General features: G+C 31.1%; 1 pseudogene; it reads left to right on the top strand.

Moving 5' to 3' along the window:
- Positions 1 to 2,513: 2,513 nt before the first annotated feature.
- LOC148877914 (putative galacturonosyltransferase 10) lies at positions 2,514 to 4,650 on the top strand (annotated as a pseudogene).
- The last annotated feature ends 252 nt before the right edge of the window (positions 4,651 to 4,902 follow it).

Below are 4,902 nucleotides of genomic sequence, written 5' to 3'. Positions count from 1 at the left end.
ATTTTATTAATAGCAGAAAGATATCGTAAAGATACATTTCCCATTTTTATTACGATTATAAAAGGGAATTGGTGCACTCAATCTACAATTCAACACCTCCCTCACTATATCTGCAATGCTAGAAACTCTAGTGTCATTAAATTATCTAGGCCCGTTGTTTGTTGTAGCATCTACATGAAGGTTTTCTGTAGTTTGTGGCAACTACTGGAGCAATCTTCTTGAGCTTATTTGACTAGTAAGTCTGGTACCTGATTTTCACGTTGCAATTTTTTATGATGGTGATGATCATAGTATATATAATATGTTTTCAAATTATACTTTTTATGTTTTTGTCTATAAATTATTATTATTTGTCACATTTATTTTTCTTTAGTATATATGGTTCATTAATATAAAATATTAGAGATATGTCTAAATTTTTTCTACATAATAATTTATATACTTGTGGGTTAGTTTTGATTTTTGTATTTTATGGATCTGTTCAAATGTTTTCTATAGAGTTTCTATATTTTTCATATTTTTATCTTTCTTTAATTTTTATTATTTATATGAGATCAAGGGTTCACACATATGATCCAAAAGGTTGAACCGTTGACCCCCACCAGGAAAACAATTTCATTTTTGGGTTTGTTTGAAGTTTTATATTTTATTTCCAACATATATCAATAAGGCAACTATTATTTATCATACTTATTTTTCTAATATGATTAATATAAAATATTAGGTTGGTGTCTAAATGGTTTTTACATTTTATTTTATTATATAATAGTTTTTTGTTTTTACCTTTTTTATTTTTTATTTAATTATGATATCAAGGGTTGACACATTTGACTTCAAATGTTGAGTTTTTTGACCTACCACCACAAAAATAATTTTTATTTTTGGATTGGTTTTAAATTTATATTTCATTCCAACATCAATAAGAATAATTACTTTTTGTCACACTTATTTTTTAATATGATTAATATATATATATATATATATATATATATATATATATGTGTGTGTGTGTGTGTGTGTGTGTGTGTGTGTGTGTGTGTGTGTGCCCTATCTTTATATTTATTTATTTGTTTTTGTTTTAATTCCTTATTTTATTATAACATCACAGATTGACCTACTTAACCTACTTAACCCAAATAATTGAATTACTTACTTTCCACCAGGATGAAAAAACGATTTCATTTTTTTGTCGATTTAAAAATTATTTATTTCATATCGATAAATGTATTGGATGTAGATCTAATTGATAGATTTTTTTTATATATTTTGTTAAAAGAATAGCTTAAATATAAGATTCAATTAAAGAATGGGAGTTAAAACCCTAAATATAAGACTTGATGAGGGAATTTAATGAAGAGAAATGTAATAGTTCAAATTACATTTTATGCCCTCACAATTAGAGAGTAACCAAATTAAAAAATTGGGGTATTCTAGTCAAGAACAAAATTTAATAAATGTTAATGGGAGTTAATACCTTAAATATATATAAGAATTAATGAGAGGGATTTGAATACGGAGAAAAGTGGTTATTCAAAGTACATTTCTGTCTTTACAATTAGACATGAACCAAATTCAAACATTGGGATATTTTAATTAATTAAAAGTTTTACACTCTCATTCACACTTTTATGACTTAATAATAATTCATAATGAGAGGGAATTGAGTGAAAATAAATGTAGTAGTTTTCAAATTAAACTTTGTGCTCTCACAATTATAGATGGACCAAACTAAAAAATAAGGGTATTTTACTCAAAAATATATTTCAATGAATGTTGGGAGTTAATGCCTTGAATATAAGAATTAATGAGAGGGATTTCAATAAGGAAAAAAGTGATTATTCAAATTACATTTATGTCCTTACAACTAGACAAAGACAATATTCAAAAGTTGTAATTTAGTCAAACAAAAGTTCTACACTCTCACTCACACTTTTAATAATAGTATAGATTATATAGCGTTTTTTTTTTCTTGTAATGATTTGATTATAGAGTTGATTGAATATGAATATATACTCATTATATTTTCTCTGAAATGTTACAACTTTTGCTCTATACCTCATTTGCTTTTAAATATAATAAACACTTTATCAATCACTTGCTTTAGCTATTGGTTGACTATGTTGATGACAACACAAAAATCTAGGTCAAGTTACAGCACAGTAATTTCCCAATAATGGTTAGAGAGCTTCACCCTTGAAACTGTAATCTGGAGCCATTATAGATATATCTAGCAGCTGCTATTGGTTGAGGTTTTGACCTGTTGTATTAAAGTTTTCCAAAATAAATAAGATGCATTTTTTTGGATACCATGTCATATAGGTCGTTCACATAGAACTTAAAAAAGCATGGAAATTGCAAATTGAGATGGTTGATGCTTTTAATTTCCTGATTAAACTATTTGTGTGCAACTAAACAAATTTGAATCTTCATAATGTTCCACAGGATCTTACAAGATAACAGGATTTATAGAAGGCCGTTAGTCCACATTCAATCACAAGGAAACTAATTAATTAAATGGTCAGATTTCTCTTGCAAAAGCTATTGATATGATAGCAAAAGAAAGTAACAACCTCCAATTTTCATGAGAATTGATTGCCCAGATTCTCAACTCAGAGATCCTACTCTCAAATGCTGCAACAAGACAATAAATTCCATTCACGACCAGAGAATTAGAAACTACAATATGTGATATGATACTTTTGCTGTATCAAGCTTAGTGGCAACTCCATTATGATATTGCAAGCATGACTATGAAGCTGAAAGCCAAAATTCAATCTCCTGAAGAACAAACAAACTCTGTGAGAGTGAGAAGAGCTCAAAATATATACGGGTAAATAGCTGCTAAGGAAGTCCCTAAAAGAAGCCTATACTACCTTGGTGTCTGGTTAACAATTGAATGGTTTAAAAATTCAAATTTCTAAAGGAAATTCCCAGAGGTTGTGTTTGATTGAGGTGTAAATAAGAATCGACGTAAAACTCAACTGTTAGTTCACATTTATACTTGTTTGTTTTCGGTGTAAAAGTGGGCCTGTGTAAAATTCTACACCCTATCCACTTTTGCAGCTGTTTGCTTTCCATGTAAAATTTACATAAAAAATCTATGTAATCATGTTTTTTTGCTAACTTTTACATTTGTAATCGATGTAAATGATATATTGATAAAATTGATATAGTTTTACATTCATTCTCACTTAAAAATTCCCAACGATCCAGTAGTTTTAAATCAATGCACTTTTACACGATGGATTTTTTCATCAACTGACTTTTACATGGTGGATTTTTCCACTGCATTCAAAAGTGGCCAGAAGGAAAATGGATAATGGATATACTCAAAGACAACAATTCTCTATCATTTCTGTATCTTCTTTGACAACGTTCTTGCAACTTTGGTTGTGGTCAATGCAACTGCATTGAATTATAAGTTTCTGTTTGGTTTGTGGCAGTAGGGGTCTAGAATTCATTTTGATTCCAACTATTTGTTTGGGTGGAATAGGAATCCCATTTCTATTCTTGGTGGAATGGCATTCCCCATATGAGGGAATGACCATTCCCTCCCCCTCCCCTAGGAATGAGAATCCATTCCAACCAATTCCAATTCTAAACTGAACCAAACATGTAAAAGGAATAAACCATTATGGTTCCAATTCCGATTCCAATTCCAATTCCAACTATTCTCCAATGAAGGCCTAGTTCTCCATGAATAGTTTTCGAAGAGTAACCATTGAAGTTCAGAAGTTTGAAGACTTTGGCTGGACCATTGTTTATTATGTCCCCATCTTGAAGCAGCTACAACATTTAGACACTCGAAATTATTACTTCTCAGGAAACAATGATAATAAAAGACTCCAATCAAGTACTAGAACCCAAAATACTTGTCTATGCTTAACCACCTCAGGTTCAACTCCAATTACAAGTACTTGAATTATCCTCACCCCTGATACATTAACATTTGGATCCTGATGCCTGTGGGTGGGCATTTGGAATGAACATTTTTTATTTGGTTGAGTAAAGGAAAAAGAATGTGTCTGACAGGAGAGAAATGCTGATATATAGAACATTATGGAAACTTTTTGGACGTTACCACCTGCATTATTAGCTTTTTATGGGATACACAAACATTGATCCTCAGTTGATAGAGACGTTGGTTATGTTGCCTTTTAAGAGGCCTTCTTTTTGGGGATTTTGAGAGGGGGGAAAGTTGGTCAATGGGATTTTGATTCCCATTGACCAAGAAACCCATATTCTTTATTTTATTTTTCTGGGTATCACTTACCTGGAGGAGGGGGGTTCTTGGGTATCACTTACCTGGAGGGGGGAAGTGATACCCATCTCCTATGTGGGTAAATAAATTTCCCAACTGGGGGAAAGTTTCCAATACTTGAATGGGACAAAAATCCCCCTTTTATTATTGGATTTTTATAGTTAAAATGGCCATTAGCTTATTTACATGGAAAATAAAAGGAAAGACTTAACCGAATAAGTGCATTTACCCGAATAAATAACATACCAAAAAACAAACAGACCCTTGATGAAAACTCAAAACCTAAGTTAAAAATTGGGATTGAAAAGGACAAACCATTCTGTAGTACAAGTATTTCGTCGGTTACTCTTATCTTTTCTTGTAGCAGCGCAGTTTCCATTGATGTTTAATGGAGCTAGCCGGGGGTTTGATTTTTGACAAAGCAACCAAAATTTGGTTGTCCTGACCAAGTCCACAACTTGAAAATTAGTGAAACCACTAGTTTGTATTTGATTGTCTGAATCGCTTGCCCAATCAGTGTTTGAGAATATAGGAAGAGCAAATAAAAAATTCTGGTACTCGTAGCAATATATCATAAGATAACATCTAGTGTAAGTAGCAAGAAGAATGTAGTGTAGAAGCATGGAGTTCAGTTAGAAACA

The sequence above is a fragment of the Nelumbo lutea genome, chromosome 1 (genome assembly GCF_056320005.1).
Source record: "Nelumbo lutea isolate HS-2025 chromosome 1, American lotus-T2T, whole genome shotgun sequence".
NCBI classification, from domain to species: domain Eukaryota; kingdom Viridiplantae; phylum Streptophyta; class Magnoliopsida; order Proteales; family Nelumbonaceae; genus Nelumbo; species Nelumbo lutea.
The sequence above is the reverse complement of the archived record's forward strand: the minus strand, read 5'-3'. Positions and strand labels throughout refer to the sequence as shown.